Genomic DNA, 21,529 nt, shown 5'->3' with positions numbered 1-21,529 from the left:
TGTAATCAATTCTCATTTCAGGACAGTTAATGCTTCTTCTTGTTGTGTGTTCCAGCACCATTCACATTTATTTTCAAGAATCATCCACAGAGAATCATCTTCTCTGTTCTTATAAGGATGTGTCTCTGAATTATGACTATTACCACAGTCCTCATTTGATCCCTTTAACAAGTTCAAAAGGTCTTGTGTGGTGTGTGTAAAATGCCATCAAGTCACAACTGACTTATGGTGACCCCAGCAAGGGACTTTCAAGGCAAGTGAGAGAAGCAGAGGTGGTTTGCCGCTACCTTCCTCTGCAGAGTCTTCCTTGGTGGTTGCCCAGCCAAGTATTGACTGTACTTTGCTTATGAGATCTGTCACCTTCCCTCCCTCAACAGACCAAAAAAAAGTTTGTCAGTTAGTAACTTTGTCCTATCAAACTCTATGGTCCTTAATTTAATCTCAACTCACTCGCCCCATTGATTTCAATAGTATTTAAGGCTGACTTTCTTTAGAATGCAATTCTGGTCTGAACACAGGATCTAAAATCCTCTAATTTTATAGGTTTAAGTATACCTAACAATGTGGTAGATTTTGACCACAGTTTCCAACCCCAGGTTTATAGATCTTGCTGGGTTTACTTGGGCTTTTCTAGATTTTTTTTTTTTTTAAAAAGGGTCTTGCTAAGCTGCTAAACAATGTCTTTATAACTTACAAAAGCTTTTCAAAAGTGTTTGTAATTCCAGGGCTAGTTTAGTGGGCTAAAAATATTTTTAATGGAAGTATGCATGCTCAGCTCTTTTGCACCTGCACCCTGCAGAACAATGCATACAATTAACATAATCAAGTGGTAAAGCTTTTTCCTTGAGGGCCCTTCTTGACATATGAGTTGCTTGAGTGCAGGGAGGAGTTTTTCCCTCTATTGGGGAAAATTAAGAATGCAAGGCACCTACTTGCAGAGTGTCCTGGAAATATTTTGTGTCTCAATCCTGCCCATTGTATTAACTGGCTCTGAGTTCCTCTGAATCATAGCAATCATGAAAAAGACAGTTCAGTTTGTAACTTATGGTAGTTGCTCCATTGAAGTGTTGGTTGGGGTCAGAATGGTAATGTATGTAGTCTTTTAGTCCTTTAAAATAAGCTATATTAAAATGAGATGCCTGAGTCCTGTTGTGCAAAATGGCAGCTATAAATAATGGGTGCGTCATACAATTGTTCATGCAGGCTTTCCTCTATAATATACAGTGGGAACATCTCTCCATCAAATGAGAAGAGAATGCCAGAGGCTCATGAGGTCACCATTTGAAAAGGACATTCTACTGGCATATATAAAGACTTCTTCTTGGCACAGGCACAGAATGTGTGCTGCGGTGATATAGTGGGGAAATCTGCCTGTTTGTATCAGTTTTATATTTATACAGTCACTGCTCAGCCCTAAAGCTGTTCTTCGAGCTTGTTTGAGATCTACTGCTGAAATAAATGTCACATGCTGCTGAACTATTATAAAAATAATTTTGTTTATTTACAAATATGACAACAAGCTGGTAACTTATTTAGACTCTCCAAAGAATTGTCAGACTTTTTCCAGCGGTGCCATCCAATCAGAATGTTACCTTTTTTTTCCAGCCATGAAACTAGATCTGGCTTTTAATGCTTGTTGTTGACATATTTATCTAGCATTGTCTATTCCCAGGCTAGATAAAGAATAAATATTAGGATAATGCTTTTTATTTAAAATCCAAAGGCATACTCTGTCCCCTTCTGTTTCTTTCCTAACTGCTTTATCCTAAGTGGCTGTTAAAATGCAGCTGTGTAGACAAAGATTTGGGCCTAAGCAGATCACATGTAAATTGTATAACAGTCACTTAGGATTGTGTATAGAAGCTGCCAGTTAAGACCAAGATTTTAGTAAAAATGGCTGGACTTTGGTTCAGTGGTGTGTTTGCAGGACCAGGTTCCAGCCTAGCTCAGAAATGTGCTGGCTTGGCTGATTCTAACACCTGCATGCCAGTCTCTGTTCCCTAGAGATTTGACCTTGAGAGACGGGCTCTCAGAGTTTAAATCTACACTCCTCAGTTTTCATATGACTAGAAACGTTAATTAGCAGCTGGACCCTGGCTGGATCTTGGTTGGTAGGGTGATGGCTGAAGTCCTGAAAAGATGGCTTTCCATGCCTCTCTCCACCTTTCCTTCCTCATTTACCTAATTAAAGCTGTTCAATGTGTCTGATAGTCTCTCTATCCAGTAGTTATCAAGCAACATTTTACCTATAGTCGAGCCCAAGATAATCATATCGTACCTTTCCCAACTTATTGTCCTACCTCTGGACAAGCAATTAAGTCATTGTTTTGGAGGTAGGGCACCAGTTTCACTCCAGGACACATTTTGCACTGTAACTAGACTGTCCATCCATATGCTCAGTGTATATATGTGTTAGTACCCGTCCATGTGCCCTCAAGTTCACTTGAGCCTCCTTCTAGCCATGAAGCACAGGTCACTTTGCTGCTCCTCTGTGGATCCTCTCCTCCCTCTCCCCAAGATTGGTAAATATCATCCACTCCCAACTACTCTCTTCTATTTTCCTCCCTTTTTTCTTAGTTAGCTCTGTGTATGCTGTTTGTGTTTCATGTATGTTTGCCATATATTGCTCTGTTAATAAAGAAGCCTTTTCTGTTGTACATTTGTCTGTTTACTCAAGAGTTCTCTAAGGAAAATCCTGGTATATATTGCTAGAGATTATCCCCTCTTGCTGCATCTCCTTGAATGCTAATCCTCCCAACTCAAAGGAGACCCCATTTAGGGAAACAGCTACTGCTCCAGGCTCTGTCCCAACATAGGTTGGTTTGCCCGGCAAGTGCCAGCCTCTGTCTCATAGCTCTGGGTCTGCCCAGGTGAGGCTCGGCAGTTTGGTCCACAGGGGGTGATGGCTTAGATTATGATGATAACTGTGTTTATATACTGCTCTTCTAGACAGATTTGTGCCTCACTCAGAGCAGTGAACAAGTTAGTGTCATTATTATCCCCACAATACAGCTGGGGAGCTGGGGCTGAGAAGAGTGGCTTTCCTAAGGCCACCTACTGAGCTCATGACAGTAATGGGATTCAAACCAGTAGAGTGCTGATTTACAGCCAAACAACATAACCACTGTGCTACAGCAGTTTGGGTGGTGGAGCCGTTCCCCTTTTAGGCTTTCTCATGTAAGGACTTCCCCATGTGTTCTTTTTATCTTTAAAAAAAATTCAGTTCTTATATTAATATAATGTTATAAACATGAACAAAAAATTAAAAGTGTGTGTGTGTGGTAAAGTTACCAATGCTATCACTGATGACGACAGTACCTCACTTGAAAATCCTGATTTAAGACACATATAGAACAAAATAAGTCAATTCCACAGCTATAAAAAAGCAAAGGGAAGGTATACAGGTGGAAGAATGATACCTGAAGTGATTCCAATGCTTAGGGATTGACTGCTAAGAAAATCAGGAATAAACTGAGTGTGTGTGTAAAAGCCCAATATCTGAGTCACTTTAATTGGCCTGTTTTTTCTCCTTCTGCTGACAATCTGAGAATGTTTATCTTCTTATTATTCACCAATAATATAGTAATGTATATGTCCTTTTTAACTGCAAGGCCCATAGATTACAAATACTACAATGCCATATTGAATGGACTTTGCCTACACTCTGTATTACATAATCTTTCAAACTCCCAGATTTGTTTCATTTATTCATTACATTTATAACCTGTCTTATCTAGTGCACTTTTTTCTCCCCCATTTTATCTTTACAACTCTGTAAAGTAGGTTAGGATGATATACAAAGTATGACTGGCTCAAGGTCACTCACTGAGCTTTATATCCCAGCTCCTAGTACAACCTCTAGCCATTTTACCATACTGGCTCTTCCTTACAGAAACTTCTCTTTGTTCTCTCAAAAGCATGAGAGAGCATGCTCAGCATCAATCTGAATGCAGGTTTTTCCATGACCATCATTCTATTCACTACACTGGTCTTAAAACTAATTGTTGGCCTGAGACTGGAGAAATGGAACATATTCACCACATAACACTGTTTAGATACCTAGCAGGCAATGACATCTGAATACCAGTTAAAATTACCTTTATAATTTGATAGTGTAGAAACAATCTTTTGGAGTCTAAATATGTTTGATTTGGATGCAGTTTCATTTAGCTGGGGAATTCCACAAGTGATATCTGCAACACTTCATCAATTGCAGAGAGGGGTATTATTGGTCCTGCCATGTAATTCATCCTCAACTAGCAGCCTTTTTCATTTCAAGCACCTTAATATCATGCATCTTGAGCTAGTGGAGCCAGATGATATTCTCTTATATCAATTGAAATAACTACTCCAATACACCATTTGCTCTATGGAGGCAACTAGGAAAAGCCTTGCTATCTTAAATGGATGGCTTCAGCAGCAGAAATACTTTGAGTTGCTCTGGAGTATACAAATTATGCTACTATGGCCTATCAACCTGCTCCCTGACCTATTTTCCCAAAAAGGCAATCTCTTTTCAAAAACCAAACAAAATAAAATAGAATAAAATAAAATGAAATTGTTCAAAGAAATCAAAACAGCTCTTCCTCAAGTAAATTGGCTCCAATTAGGCACCAATTAAATAATAATAGTAAAATATAAATCAACATGCATGCCATTAATTAAACTACTGGGAAAGCAAAAGTCAAAGTGAAAGCAAAATACAAAGGAAGTCACTTTCCAATGTCCTAAAAGCCTCTGGATTTTAAAAAAAAATAATTTATTTTTATACTCATTTCTTCACTCTCTCTTTATATAGATAAGTGAGTCGGGGGGAGAACTAAGTATACATAGCTACACGAAATGATAAGAGCTACAAAACATAAGGAAGATAAGGAAGCTCAGCAGAAAATAGGAAGAGGGAGAGAGAAAGAAAAGTTTAAAAGCTTCTAGAAGTTAAAATTGGAAACCTCTGAGCAGAGCACAGCTACGAATGTCCTACCCTATCAAACTGGAACTGGTACTCAATGGACACTTACTGGAAACTCCCATTGATGTTCCTAGTCCTCCTGGAATTAAATAAATTTATTAAGCAATTTATCTTCTTTTGTGTACAATATCTAGCATTAAGAATGAATTCACCTAAGCCTATTTGTGAGTTTCTAATATATGTCAAATCAATGACATAAACTTCTTCATGTGAAAAAGCTGCCAAGTAATAAATAAATTTCAACCCCAGTGTATATATTCTACCACATCTGCCAAAATTGGTTTGAATTATGGTGCACTAAATATAGGCTGCTTTGCAAAGGTTTCACGTTATAAGCCTACTTGTTGTGAATCAATCTGTTCAACTTGGATTCCAACCACATCAACTTTTTGTTGTTCAAGAGATTCCTTGGGTAAATAAAGAAGAAAATCCTTTAAAAATAAGCAGGGCCCTTTAAGGAAAATGTATCATTATGTAGAAATGAAATATACAGAAATCAGTGGAGCTGCTTGAATAGCAGGCTGCCGAAAAGGAAAACTATTTCATGAAGCCTGAAGAGATTTTGTTAATGAGTAACACATTGACCTTTTTAGTACAGCCTGTGCTGAGTACAGTAGAAGTGTTAAACCACTGCATTTTTACAGGTTTGGAATTAATAGGTAGTAGAACAGAGAGAGGGAAAAATCAGGATGACTAATGCTATCAAGTAGTATCCTAAATAACTATGAATAAACTATGGCATAATGGAGATTTAAAGGTGGGGTATGTTGGTCTTCAGTATATTCTATGCTAATAAATATATAAAAGATCCAATAACATAATTACACTCAAATGTGCCCAAACAAAGCCCAACGCCTCTTTATAAGCAAAAAGATTTTCTCCTTTAAGAAGATTTAAGCTCTCTAATTGAATATCTCTGGCCTCATTTAGATCAACATTTTAACTCTGTCTTGCTAAGGAGCTTTAAGTGCTTTGTCTGGGTTACTCTCTTCTGGCTAATTTATATCTAAGCTGCACAATGTCCACTGATAATTGGTACAGCTTTAAATGGAGAAAGGAGACTTTGTGTCATAAATATCTCTTTTTCTTTCTATAAAGGGAAAGCCAGAGATAGCAGGAAAACTGTTCTTTCTTTTGCACTTATGAAAACACATGCTCTTATTTTGTCCGTACTGCTTCACAAAAAATATTTCTTAGGTAAACTAACTAATGTATAATATGGATTTATGTGCTTAATGTGCATCATTTTAATTTTTTTTCTGTTGTGAATGGTTGATCCTCTTGTATTGGTCCCTCAGTTCGTTACTGAAAACCACAGGAAAATATAAACAGATAGATTAAAGCCTGAGCTACATACACAACCAAGTTAGATGGCAGAGCAGACAGTGGAACCAATGCAATGGCTGGAGTGTCAGACTAGATCTGGAGAATTTGATTCCCTGTTCTGTCATAAACATAACTGGGTGACTTGAGGTTCACCAGTTTCTCTTAAGACCTAACCTCTGGTTTACACATGTGGAAGAATGAGTTAATAGAATGTTAAGGAAGTAAAATGGACAACATCATTTCAGATTCCTGAAGGTAATCCGGTTTTGAATGTTCCTTTACAGAAAAAGTCCATGCCAAAAAAAAAAAAAAAACACCTAGCACAGCAGGGGGAGTCCTGAACCTTCTCTTTGCTTTCTATGCTGGTTTTCTGTTCGCTGAGAGTTTTTAATGATAGGAACATTCCACAGTGTGATCCTCCACCTGTAGTCTGATGTGGTGCAGTACATTCTATCTTTTCAAAATTCTTCCACCTCATAGAAACAAAGAGCTAGAAATGACTGCAAGGGTCATCTCGTTCAACCCCCTGCACAATGCAGGAAAATCATAGCCCTCACTCCCACAGTGACTGCTGCTCTATACATAGAGGAAGTCAAAAATCTCCAGGATCCCTGGCCCAATCTAGCCTATAGGAAATTCCTTCCTGACCCCAAAGTAGCAATCAGCATTATCCTGGGTGAGAGCCTAGCATGGGTTCATCCCTTTCTGCCCTCCCTTTCACAATCTGTCTAAATTCATACTGAGTCATAGAAAGAGCATTTTTCTCAGATGGCCATTTAGGGCCAAGCTACACATGACGAAAGACACTTGAATGGCAAGTGTATTTCTCCCTGTTCACTTGCCCTCCACTAAATCCACTTGCCGTTCAAGTGTCATTCGTCATGTGTAGCTTGGCCCTTAGACTCTTCTTACAAACATCCAAAGATGCCTGGAGACAGGAAAGTTACTGAGCTATGAGTCATAGGGAGAATGACTCGCTGATGGCTCCCATGCCCCAGAGAGCAGCAGAGATAACAAAGCTCTCTGAGGCAACTCCGTGCCCAATTTCATCAACCCCTTCCTCTACCTTTCATCTCCCACATACCTAATCTGGCTATTCAGCACATCTGATAGCCTTCCTATCTGATATTTACCAGGTCATCAAGCAATATTTTTACCTATAGTCCATCCCAGATAGTTATATCAAAGCTCTCCCCAATCATTGTCCTACCTCCAGAAAGAGCCATTAAGTTATTGTTTTGGGGAAAAGATGTCAGCCTTGCTCCAGGATATGTTTTGCTCTGTAACTGGGCTGCCCAGCCATGTAATGTGTGCGTTCTGGACTTATACATGCACCTTCAGATATGTCTGAGTCCTCTCTCCTTCTCCCTGTAAAACATTGGTCATTTTGCTGCTGCTCCCATTGACCCTCTCCTTCTTCAGGATAGCACTAAGTGGTCAATTGTACAATATTTATAAGTAAACACACCCACACATTCAGAAACCAATATAGAAATGCTCCTGATGCTTTATCTCTTGTATTGTGTGGTATAATAAAAATGTTACTGCAGACCAGGACTGCACTCACACAATGCACTTCATTTGGTATTGTATTCTGAGGCTTGGTTTTCAGTGTATTTGGTGTGTTTCATTAATCTGCAGTTGAAATAAAGTAGTCCCTCTATTTCCCCCCCTCCCAGCTTGTTTGGGTTGACCCACCCCCTTTTCTTCTTTGTTGAAGCTGTGTGGAAAGGCCTGCATGAATCTATGTCTGTGTGGATGTGAAAAGAGTTTATTCTGCTAGTGAAAACTTGTTTGGGAAATCCGTTTGTGTGACTGAGTCTTTGAAAATATATTTAAGAATTATTCTGAAACTGAATCACTTACCAAAAGTCTGCAACCATCATGTTGTGTTGTAAGTAAATTCTTCTTTTGCTGAAGAAAAAAAAAGATCCTTTTTTACCTTACTCGCATGAGCTGACCATTTTGTCAAACTACCATCAACTACCATCAATTTTGTCAAACTACCAAACTACAAAGCCTTCCTGTAGTACCAGTTAAGCAGAAGAAATTTAAGGCAAAAGCTTTTGGAGGCTTCCCTTTTTGGGGAAGCAGCAATATAAAGGCCACAAACACAAAAGGAAAGATATTCTCAAGGTATATGTCTGGGTAAAGTAGAGAACACCTAAGCTCTGTGTGAGGGAAAATATAAGGAGTGTTTTTTTAGGACAAGGGCCCTCTGAAGGTATAAGACATGGAGGAACTGAACTAAAAGTCCAAAGGCAAAAGCTTAAAATGTTTCTAAAATTTGGCAAACTATTATATTGTATTATTGAAAATTGTTGGATAAGTATTGTTGCAGAGTAGAAAATTTGCACAGCAGACAGCGAACCACAGACATGTGTGTTCAGCTTCTAAAATAAATGTTTACTATAGAAAAAAAATAAAGGATACACTGGAGATAAAATAAAGAAGAGCTAACTTAGTTCCTACATCATTATATCCTGAAGATAACGGTCTAACTAACTGGAGAGCAATGGCGTCCTGAGTAAAGGAAAGAATGTCAATTGCCCCCCAATAAACCAGGTCAGCCAATAATCAATCCTAGATCTATTAATTAAGCATGCAACTCCCCTTTTAGACATCTAACTGGTCTTATGCAAACTAGATGTCTCTAACTAAACACAAACAAATTAACTCTTTCATGACTGAAAAGAAAGACACTTGTAAAAATCCCAACAAAGATAAGTAAAATATTACAATCGTTATCTATGGAGAAGTCTTGGAACTGATTGCTTAGTTATAAGAGAGCAGAATGTCTCCTGATTTTCCTGCTTCATGTTCTCTTGCATGAGCTTTCCCTGAGATACCTTCTACTCCTCCTGTTGCTCTCCCAAGAGTGCTTTCTACGTTTTGTCCAAGAACTCTTCTCCTTCCTTAATATGATAGAGTAAGGATAGGTATACTTCATGCTATTGCACCTTCTTCTCCAGTATGGCTTACACTTGCTACAGGTGTAATTTCCAGTACTTTCAAGATAACTAACATGGCATAGACTTTGCAGGTCACTACTTCAGCTCTCTCATGTTACTTAGATCCATATAGAAAGTGGTCCATTCTTTCCTGCACTCTCCTCAAACTCCATTGCCAAACTCCCACACAAAACTCTCTCTTTCCTCCTCCTGTACACTTACTCCAAATCACAAGCTCACTAGGTGTGTGAGGCTATTTATACAGCTGTGTAACTGCAGACTGTCAGAACTGTGGCTAGATAATGTCCTTACTCCAGACTACCTTCTGCAATCAGACAAAAGCCCGTTGTTTGTAAAAGTTTACTGAAGAAAGAATGCATTATAGTCCACGAGCCTGAATACAATATTCAGGATGGTACATGTGAATTGTTACCAATGACAGGCAAAGCATAAGGTACAAAGTAACAGATCTCAGCAGGCCCAACCTCCCCCCCATAGTTCTCAGAGTTCTCAAAACAATCCCTTTGAAGCTTGGAAAGCGAAAGTCCTTCGAGGCTGGAACAGAGGTAGCCATAACATTCCTCTTCTGGAGATAGCTGCATGGGAACGACCTGGCACCTGGGAAGGAAGCACTCATAATACTGAAAGGATTAAAATGGAGTCTCTTTGGTACTAACATACATGAACATAGCACAACATATTCTGAACATGACATTCTGCCCCCTCTAAGATGCCCCTCCCCCAGGTCTATGGGGATAGCGCTTATGGAATGCTCTGACAAGCCTAGGAGCATGTACATGGACAGAGTTCACCCACTCATCAACCCCAGAGTCAAAGTCCTTCCATCGGATGAGGTAAAAGAGCTGGTTTCGTTTTATTTTAGTGTCCAAAATTTGCTGCACTTCGTAATGGGTCTGATCATCAATTAAAGTCGGAATAGGAGGGGCACGGGTGTGCCATTGGTTTGCTGGAGGAGCTCGTTTCAGCAAGCTGACATGGAAAGTATCATGAACGTAGCGAAGATTTTTTGGCAAATCTAGGGCAACAGTCACTTTGTTGATTACTTTACGAATAGGAAAAGGTCCTAAGAATTTCAGAGCTAATTTGCGGCTGGTTTGGGCTACTTTCAGATTCTTTGTGGAAAGATAAACAAGATCACCAGGTTGTAAATCCCATTCAGCCGCACGGTGGCAGTCGGCGTATTTTTTGTAATCCTGTTTGGCTTTGTCAAGGTGTTTTTTAATTTGAGTCCATTGTTGAGCTGCTTCCCCCCACCATTCTGTGACGTCTTGGGATGCTGTAGTCGGAGGAGGGAGCGCATCAAATGGGAAGGGTTTGAAGTGAAAGCCATAGACGACTTTGAAAGGAGTCTCCCCTGTGGAGGAGTACACACTGTTATTGTAGGAGAATTCTGCCAGTGGGAGTAAATCGACCCAGTTGTCTTGCTGGAAATTAATATAGCAGCGGAGGAATTGTTCTAGTATTTGATTAGTTTTTTCTGACTGTCTGTCGGTTTGCGGATGATGGCTTGAACTTAAACCTTGTTCAATACCCAGCACATGTAAAAGCTCCTGCCAGAAGTTGGCAACGATTGCAGTGTCGCTGGCGTTGACCTGCACTACAAAGGGAAGGTTGTCATCAGGGTGTTGTAGAACGGGTTCTGAAACAAACTGTGTTTTGAGGTGGTTGAATGCTGTTTGGCATTCTTGTGTCCAAGGCAATTTTTCACTTGGTTTTTTGGCTTGGTCTCCCCTGTCTTTGGTTTTTAAAAGTTCGGTTAGAGGGAGTGTAATTTGAGCAAAGTTTGCAATGAATTCTCTATAGAAGTTGGCAAAGCCCAAAAAGGATTGCAGTTCTTTGCGGGTAGCGGGGGTTTGCCAATTTTGTACTGCTTGTATTTTGCCTGGGTCCATTTTCAAGCCATCTTGAGAGATGCAGTAGCCTAAGTAAGTGAGTTCTGTTTTGTGGAACTCACATTTAGATAGCTTGATGGGCAGTTTGTTACACATTAGGGTGGTTAAGACTTTTTTCACAAGTTCCACGTGTTCCTCTTCGGTTTCCGAATAGATTAACACATCATCTAGGTACACCACTACGCCTTTGTATAGAAATTCATGTAGTACTTCATTGATCATGGACATGAAAACCGATGGGGCCCCAGCCAGGCCAAATGGCATAACTAAGTACTCATACTGGCCGAGGGGTGTATTAAAAGCGGTTTTCCATTCGTCCCCGGCTTTGATACGAACATGAAAATAAGCATCTTTCAAGTCCAATTTTGTAAAGTTCTTACCTTGAGCCACGACGTTGAGTAGATCTCTGATGAGCGGGATGGGATAGGCGTTACTGGAAGATACAGTGTTAAGTCCCCGAAAGTCTGAGCACAGTCTTAAGCCCCCGTCCTTCTTTTTGACGAAGAGTACTGGCGCAGCATGTGGACTGTTGGCAGGTCGAATAAATCCTCTTTGAAGATTGGTGTCGATGAACTTGCGGAGTTCTTCCCTTTCGTTAGGGCTCATGGGATATAGGCGACCCTTGGGCAGGGAGGCACCTGGTAGAATTTCTACAGCACAGTCCGTCCTCCTATGAGGAGGTAAAGCGTTCGCTTCTTCTTCTGTGAAAGCTTGAGTGTAAGCTCTGTATTGCTTGGGTATTTGGTTGATTTCTTCCTGGGTGAGGAGAGCAGGCTCAGTGATGGTAGGGTTGTTGCCCCAATTTTGGTTCCAACGATGACTTTTACAAGCCTCATGGGTGAATGTGATGCTTCCCTCTGGCCAGTTGATGTAGGGGTTGTGATCGCACAACCATCGGCTTCCCAGGATCAAGGGATATTTGGCAGTGGCACTAATAACGAATGATCTTACTTCCCAATGTTGTCCCATGCCGGTTATGACTGGAGTGGTTTCGGTAGTGACTGGATTCATATTAGTGCCATCCATTTGCTCAAAAATGACAGGCGTTTCCAATTCTTTCACCGGAAGTACTAATCCATTCACTAGGGCTGGTGCAATAATGTCTCTGGAGCGGCCCGAGTCTATTAGCGCTTGCACGCGGATGTGCATTTTCCGGTCAGGATTCATTAAAGTTACTGGTATGAAGAGTATGGACCCTTGGGGTCTGTTCGAAATAGGAACTGACTGAGGTTTGATCTGCTGTTTGGGTCCTTTTACGACAGATCCATTTCATTTCCTGAGGTGGGACTCTCTGGATTCTCCTCCCCGGTTAGGGTTGTTGGATCGTATTCCATGACTTCTTCCAGCTCTAGTCCTCTTTCGGGAGGGTTTCTCCGGGGAGCTCCTCTACCTCTTGCTGTTCTGGGAGCTGGAGTTGGGCGCTGTGGCGCCGGGTAGGCTGCGGGGGCTGGGCGTCTTAGTTGGAGCGGAGGTCTTTGCACAGGCCGGTACGGGCATTGCGCCGCAAAATGACCACTTTGGCCACACTGCAGGCACAACCCTTGTTGCCATCTAGCATCTCTCGCTCCGCGAGTAGCATATCCAGTCCCTCTGCCTCCTCTGACCAGAACTGAGGAGCGCCTTTGTCCCGTATGTTGTTGTTGTTCCACTAAACGAACTTCTAACATGCGGTTTTCTACTTCACAAGTTAATTGGAACCATCCTAGTAAAGTGGGAGGATTATCTTGCATTAGGGCTCTATCCAACAGTCTAGGGTTTAAGCCCTGCTTGAACAAAATTATCTTGGTCGATTCCTCACACCTTGGGCATTTAGCGGCCAGTTGTCGGAATTTTGTAACATAGTCTCTAGCCGACATACTGCCTTGCCTAATCGACTGTAATTCAGTCCGAGCTCTAGTTTCTTCTAGAGGGTCTTCATATTGGGCTTGGAGTGCATCCATCAGCCCTTGAAGAGTGTCTAATTCGGGGGCCCCAATATCGTAAAGTCCTACATACCAGTCGGCAGCTTTGCCTTGGAGTCTCGATCCAAGGTGTTCGATCTGGCTGGCCTCACTTCCGAAAAGATGTCCCCATCGATTAAAGAACTGCACCGCTTGTACAAGAAAGAATCCCAGTTTAGACGGGTCTCCATCAAAGGTCACTTCCAATTTCACCCAGCCCATGGGAAGTTCTGGCCTGGGAGCTGGTGCTGGCATCGGATAAATGTCGAGCGGGGCGAGTTGCAATGGAGGCTGCTGTGGGGCGGGTGGTGGTAGTAACGGAGGTTGTTGCGGTGCAGGTGGTGGAAGCAACGGAGGTTGCTGAGGCCGAGGTGGAGGTTGTCGCGGAGGAGGTCCCCCCGGAATCGGCTGCGGAGGGCCTCTGGGTAAGGATTGTAGCGGAGCTGGCCGAAAAGGCGTTGGCTGAACCGGCGGCGTATTTCGAGGCGCTGGCAATCTGGGCGCTGGTAAGAGAGGAGCTGGAATTGGACCTTGGGGTGCCGGTTGTAACGGGGATGGATGAGGAGACGTAGGCTGAAGAGGTACAGGAGTTCCTCCCGGGATCGGCTGATGTGGCATTAGGGTCCCCCTCGGCCCCGGCGTTTGGAGTGGCCGGGGAGTGGTGCCTCTTCCAATCCCACTTGTCCCCAGGATGAGTCGCGGCGTATCCCCCCTCGGTAGGACTGGTAGTTCACTCGCTTGGGTTGTGGGTGGAGGCGCTACAGGGGACACGGGCCCCATAGGACATTCCGGTTCCCCACCTCCTCCGTCGGTTCCATCGTCATCTGGTGCGATCGGTTCCTCTGGGCAGGGGTCCTCTGGACAAGGGTCCTCTGGACAAGGTTCTTCCCCGGTATCAGGCTCAGGATCTCCAGTTTCCGGAGGCTGTTGCGGCCAGGGCTGGATTGGGCCCTTGGGACGGGGCACAAGGCTTTGTAAGGTAGACAAACTTTGGCTGATGTCTGGTAGACCAGCTGGCGGTTCTCGTCCACTGTCCCCCACTACGAGTACGGATAGCAGGTGTACGGCGTGAGCTAAACTTTCTTCCATGCTTGCTAGTCTGGTCTCCAAGACTTGTACTCTATCTGGATTCTCTTCCTCCTGTTCAGTATAACCAGTCGCTTGCGAGGTGGGCATATATTCAGCATGTGGCCTCGGTTGACCAGGCAGGGTTTCTTCCATGCCTTGTTCTTCTTGAGATCTTGCAGCTAAGATCCCTTTCGCCAAACCCGTGATTGCTGATATCCCAGAGTCAATTGCAATCGTTCTACTTTGAAGCTGCACCCACTGGTGCTCACTTACGTCCTGTTGCCCCGACTACGGGGTGACTTCTGAATAATCCCAGCTTAGGACGCCTCGGCGGAACATCTCCCACTCCGTTTGTTCGGTCGTCCTGTTCCAGTAGAGCCATGGTTGGCTGCTGGCATGCTCGGGTATCGATTCTAAACTTCATCGACTGTCCACCTGTGCTTGCGTGAACATCGTACTAGCTCTCCGTTCCCTCGTCTCTCTTGGTCTCGCGCCCCACTGCGTCGGGGTGGGTACAGAAAACAGTGGTTCGGCTGTAGCTCTTGGCCAAGTATCTGCACTGCTGGGAGCGAGAGTGTAGAGTGTAGTAACAGAAGAGCCGTTGCCTCTTGGTACAGGTCTTTGAGGTTCCAGTCTTTGAGAGCCTGGGGAGGCATACGGGTCAAACAAAGGGTCCCTGACCGGGACAGCTTTGGAGTCAGTCTGATCCGGCTTAGGCATTGGAAAAAGTGGGATTGGTAACAAAATGTCAGAACTGTGGCTAGATAATGTCCTTACTCCAGACTACCTTCTGCAATCAGACAAAAGCCCGTTGTTTGTAAAAGTTTACTGAAGAAAGAATGCATTATAGTCCACGAGCCTGAATACAATATTCAGGATGGTACATGTGAATTGTTACCAATGACAGGCAAAGCATAAGGTACAAAGTAACAGATCTCAGCAGGCCCAACCTCCCCCCCATAGTTCTCAGAGTTCTCAAAACAATCCCTTTGAAGCTTGGAAAGCGAAAGTCCTTCGAGGCTGGAACAGAGGTAGCCATAACATTCCTCTTCTGGAGATAGCTGCGTGGGAACGACCTGGCACCTGGGAAGGAAGCACTCATAATACTGAAAGGATTAAAATGGAGTCTCTTTGGTACTAGCATACATGAACATAGCATAACATATTCTGAACATGACACAGACCTCACTCCCAACCAACACAATTCAGGTGATTCACATTCAGGTGACTCACCTAAGTCAGCAGACACAGAAAAAAGGGCAGAGGAAAGGAAGGAAAACACACACAAGCCAAAACAAGCCTCACCTTACTCAAGCTAGATCAGAGCACCAGAACCAAACAGCAAGCACAAATTATGCACCAGAATCAAACAGCCAAATCAAATGAAATAAGCACAAACCACACCCTTTCTGTTGTACCTACATGCTCCACATAAAACTCCTCCTGTTTGCTCGTTCCAGACTTCATTCTCCTGCATTTGTAAACCAGCCTTAATAAGATAATTGGAGATCTCTGGCTGGATTATCCCAGAATATTTCAATGGAAATGGCAAATATGTAGGACTCTAGTTTAGATAAAGATAGAGCACTATCATAATTGTCCTCTACTATATTTTATCCTCACAACAACTCTGTGAGGAGGTTAAGCTGAGAGTGTGTGACTGACTCAAAGTAACCAGATGAGCTTCCATGGCTTCCAGAGCGGAGAGTGAAACCTGGGTCTCCCAAATCCTAGTCTGTCATTCTAAGCACTAAATCACAATGGCTGTGTGTGTATATAATGTATTGGCTTAAGTATTTCCTAGGATTATCATTTAAAATATGATTTAGACATGCTTGGCATTGAGAGTCATATACAGAAGCAAAATAGGCAAGGCAAAAAAGGTCCAGCCATTCAGACTTTCTTGCTCACCCAGACACTCCAGAAGGATTGAGACAACCAAGAAAAACAGTTTTTTTGTAAGTTATCTTTCTTCTGTTGGGCAGAGCAATTGGGAGATATGAAAATCCATGACAGCGTTAAAATGTGCATCGGTCTGATCACAAATGTGTATTTGTGATCAGACCTCAAAACTAGATGAATGAAAGCATGCAAACTACTTTAGTACACATTAATTTTCTCCAGGGATGTCCTCAAGTCTGATTGAGAGATGCATGCTGGGGTACTACACTTTCCAGGCATGCAAAGGCCTGATTTGCATATAGAGAGTGGGGGCTTAGACCTTCTTCTGCACCATTTTTCTGATTTGAAATGACTTAAGGGAGCTGTTCTTTGTGCAAATACTGATGATCTACTCATTATATTTCCCTAAAAAGGCAAACAGCATCTCCACAGTGCCAGTTCAGAACGAGAACATTGTGGAAGCAGGGAGCTCAAAGTCCCTATTCCCCATGTGCTGTAGTCCTGATTAGAGATGGGCATGAACCGGGGAAAAAAATGAACCATGCGTTTCATGGTTCATCGCATTTCACAAACCACAAACCATGAACTTTCACGAAGGTTTGCAAACCAGTTCATTTGGTTCATGAAAACGTCACATCCAGGTCACCAAATCGTCACTTCCAGGTCAGTAGAAGGTCTCTTTCAGGCCAGCAGAAGGTCACTTCTGGGTCAGCAGAAGGTCTGCAGGAAGTCCATCTCCTGTTGCCTAGGAAACTGATTGTTCGGCACCAGGCTGTCTGCAGTGATAAACCAAAAAATGAACCAAATGAACCAGCCTAAAGTTTGTGGCAGTTCATCAGAAATGAGCTCTGACCGGCCTGGTTTGTCATACACTTTGGTTAGTATTTTGGCTTGTGCCCATCTCTAGTCTTGATCCAAATTGTGTCTATGGCATGCCTGAGAAGCACAGGACTCCAGATTTCATCTCTCAGAAAACATCTCTCAACTTGATTCAAGCATGTCCCTGGGGAAATTTAATGTATAGGATATGGGGGAGGAAAGCTGCAGGGATTGTGTCTCTATTCTAACACAGTCCATTTTGCCTGCTGGCCCCAGAACAGAGAGAGAAACTCTGCAGTTTTCCTCTACCATCCCACAACAAAGCTATACTCACAAGTTACAGTGAACACATATGCAATTCATGTGCAATACTCACTTTATTTTTCATTATCTGTGTGCTGAATAATACTCATGTGCCTGCCTGCCAGGCTTCCAGGTTGGAGGCGGACAAGGCATCTGCTTGTGCAGCAAGGGGGGTTAAGACTGCGGCTGCTGGGTGGTCAAGGAGAGATGGACCCAGGGGTTCTGGCCCCAGCGATGAGCTGCACCTGGAAGATCCTGAGAGGGGGAAGTGAAGACCCCAATCCATCAGTGGCTGCTGGCTTCACTCACCTCCCTGCCATCATGGAAATGAGGGGATGGGGTGATGCAAGTGTTGGGGAAGGGACTTGTGGCAGTATCCACAAGGGAGAGGAAGAAAGAGGGAACATGAAGAGGTCAGGGTGGGAGAGGGGGACCCAGGGGTTCCAGCTGTGGTGATGAGCCGCACCTGGAAGATCCTGCGAGGGGGACGGGAAGATCCCGAATCATTGGCTGCAGGCATCACTCACCTCCCTGCCATCACAGAAAGGAGGGGACGAGGTGGTGCAAGTGGTGGGGAAGGGACTCCTGGCAGTACCTGGGAGTGAGAGGTATGGACCAGGAACTGGAAAGCTCCAAAGTGAAAGGTAGTTGGGAGGAGTCAGAGTGGTCCCAGAGAGGGACAGGAAGAAAAAGGGCAGCGGCAGCATCTGCCATTGCCCACCTTCCTGCCTTTGCGGAAAGGATGGGAGTCATGGGACACATTCCCACCTGGTTCAAAGGGGTCCAGTCAGTCCCATTGACAGAGGACTGTGCACCGTATATGATACAATCAGCTGTGCAATCACAGTTGAGCTGTCCCTCGTAACCAAGGAGGGAGCAGTAACAGGATAGTCCCTCATGAAGCGCCATCCTGCCTTTGCAGAAAGAAGAGGGTGGGCAGGACAGGAGACATTGCTTGGATGGATCAGAGTGGTTCCAGAGAGTGAGATACAGAGACAGGACAGCAGCAGCAGCAGCTGACATTGGCCACCTTCCTGCCTTTGTGGGAAGGACATGAGTCGAGGGACCCATTCCCCCTTACTCAGAGGGCACAGCGTTTGCAATAGATAGGGGCACCGTGCAGCTCAACTATATGTGCAACAGCTCCTGAGCTGTTGCACAAGTGCCCAAAAGAGGCTGCCACCAGCATCACCCACTTTCCTGCCTTCACAGAAAGGAGGTGTCATGATGATCTGGCTATGACGGGAAGGCCTATCAAGGTCTCAGAAGCCTGTTAGCAGTGGGAGTGGGCCTGGCTAAATGTGACCCAAATGTGCCAGCCCTCATTCGAGATACCCACTGGACTCGACGGGCAAGAGTGCATGGTGACGGCATGGAGAAACAAGGAGCGAAATGTTTTAATAGCCTGAGGAACCCCACACACTCCACGATGGATATGGGCAAGCCATGTAGGGCAATCATCTCTGACAAGATGCAAGGGCTGCCTCCTGAGCCCTCAATCTTGATGTTCTAAGAGGTGCTGTCCCAGACCCTGAGGGGACAACCTCTGTGAGTGTGGCCTGCCTGAGTGCTACGCTCCCACCAGCGTCACACTCAGGGCAAGGTGACCCTCCCACTGATCCCTGCTCAGAAGAGCTGGTCACCCCCTTTCTCCCCCCAACAGATGTTTCGCTGGGAGAGGAAGGAGACCACAGGATCGGGTGGTGCATCTTTAGGTGCCGAGTCAGGACTGTTGACGACAGGTGCTTCAGGGGTTTGCCCCTGTGCACCAGGACATCACAAGCATGGCACCACACCACACGGGGGTCATTAGGAAGGGCCCAAAAGTGCCTCCATACAGAGGCATTGAAACATGGACCGCTAACTGTCCCAGGGGAAGGAGGACTAATGGTTACAGGCTGTGCTGTGGAGCTGGCCATGGACGATCGGGTGAGGGGTGGACTGCAGATGGGGACACCACTGAGAGTTTGGGATGTCATAAAACACAAACCATTCCTCCAGGGATCCGTCACCCACCCCCTCCTCAAAATGAGAGATCCTCTCCCCCCAGAAGAAAGACCTCTTTGGCCTCCTCCACAGCCCCCACGGGTGAATCTGGGGGAGCAGGAGGACTCTCTGCTGCCCCCAAGCCACACCCAGTATTGCTTTCCAGAAGAAAACCAGGAGGACTGCCTTTGCACTTCACCCCATGACAACCCTTGGCGGCCACCACAACAGGAAGACTCATTGTGCCACCAAACTAGAATTAAGGAGGACAGAAAAGGAGAGAATACTTAGCCAAGTTGCCCACTGAGCTTGGCCCCAGGGCCTGGCAGCAGCCCTGGCATCAGAGGGAGGGGGTAGAGCACTAGCCCAGCACTCCCAGAGACCTGACCAAATCAGGCAGTGATAATAATGTGAGCCCTCAGCCGAGGTGCCCACTGAGCTTGGCCCCAGGGTCTGGCAGCAGCCCTGGAACCAGAGGGAGGTGCTAGAGCCCTAGCCCAACATTCCCAGAGACCTGACCAGATCAGGCACTAATAATCAGGTTTAGCCCTCAGCCGAGGTGCCCATTGAAGTTGGCCCCAGGGCCTGGCAACCAGAGGCTGAGGCTAGAGCCCTAGCCCAGCACACCCACAAGCCTGACCACCAGATCAGGCACTCTCTGATACTGATAGTAATAATAATAATAATTAGGGTAAGCCCTCAGCCGAGGTGCCCACTGAGCTTGTCCCAGGGCCTGGCAGTAGTCCTGGAACCAGAGGGGATAGCTCCCTATCCCACCCACCAAACACAGAAAAAAGCCCAGGTCCAATGCACTCTCCCACTATCTCATCAAAAATGCTATTAACAGCTCTGTCCCACTCCACTGCTTACTGAAAGTGAAACCAGAATTGGGAGTGCAGTGCCCTTTTATAAGCGGAGGACTCATTGAGAAACGCAGGAGGCCTGTGGTTGGAAGTCAGAACTGCCTAATAGGGTTTGCAGGGATGAGACTGGAGTTCTCATGACCACAGAACACCCCTTCCTCCCTCTCTCCCCCCTGGTGTCTGCTCCCATGTTACCAATTGTAACAGATTTGCAGCTCCACACTTGGAAGGAAAACCTGCCCATCAAGGTAAGGTGGGCTTTGATTGTGGTGTCTGGGGCGACAGAGTGCGTGCAGACAGAGTTCAGGCACTCCCCCCCCCCCTCTCTGTTGCTGAGGCAATTGATTGAAGGCGCCTGAGTGTGTAGCTTCCCTGAACAAGGCTTGTGCCGACCGCCTGTTCGGCTGGAATGGCGCACCACGAACAGCCCATTCGTGAGCAGCCAAGCAGCATGTTTGTGGGTTTTTTCCATTCATAATGCTGTCCGTGCACATTTCTAGTTATGAGCCCCTGAAAGGAAGGGGAAACAAATAGAAAATAGGCAGGTGAAGCAAGGGTGCCTGTCTTTTTTCTCATTCTAGGGCCAATACCGAAGGTGGAGGGGGGCATTGACTGGCAAAACCAAATGAAGGAATAGTTAAACTTCACCTCTTGCACAACGGAATTGGGGATCTGTATATGTGATATTAGCTTTTAAAAGCTACTGTAAAGGTCTAATGATGGAACAATAGCCTACCCTATTTCAAACACACCAGAAGACAAAATTTGTTGGAAAAGACAGTAATTCTAGGTTCAGGTGGTGGGAGGGCCCCTGCATGATGGACCTGGCAAGGGCGGGCCTTGTTCAGGTCCACGGGTGAGGGGTAAATTGGGGGAGCCAGCTGAGCTGTTACTGGAATTGGTGTCCTTGCAGGTAGGGGAACTTATCGGCAAGGAGAAAGCTATGTGAGAAGGTTAACAAGTGGGATACTCCAATTTTTATGTGGTCCCCTCCCCAAGGAAACTGATGAGACAGATTCTTCGAAAACAAAAGTATTTTTTGTTTAAAGGGGAGAACTTAAACATAAAAGAAGTAACTCAGAAGCACCCAAGGTTCCTAGGAAAGCAGTGGTGAAATTGGAATCGATTTAAGGGATTGTTGGGTGATAATTACCTATCCAGGAAGTGGGGTAGTCCATGGAGGAAGAGGGCTTTGAACATCCTGTGTCTTTGGCCATCTTTGGCCTGAGGCTGGAGAGTGACTTTAGCTGTTAGGACAAAGACTTTAATGGTTGTCTCCTGGGACAAACAAAAGGTTTCAGTACCTTTGATTGGTGCTACCAAGATGTGACAAAGAAATCAGATTGGTTACTCCTGGTGCTTCACAAAGCAAAGGCATTTAGTTAAATGTTCCTGGAGCTTGGTTAATGAATTTAGAGTCTTGATTAGATGTTCCCAGGAAGAGTTAGAAACTTATCAGAGCTGACTGATTGCCTTTGATTGCAGGGTA

This window comes from Eublepharis macularius, chromosome 2, assembly GCF_028583425.1.
Source record: "Eublepharis macularius isolate TG4126 chromosome 2, MPM_Emac_v1.0, whole genome shotgun sequence".
Lineage (NCBI taxonomy): Eukaryota > Metazoa > Chordata > Lepidosauria > Squamata > Eublepharidae > Eublepharis > Eublepharis macularius.
The sequence above is the reverse complement of the archived record's forward strand: the minus strand, read 5'-3'. Positions refer to the sequence as shown.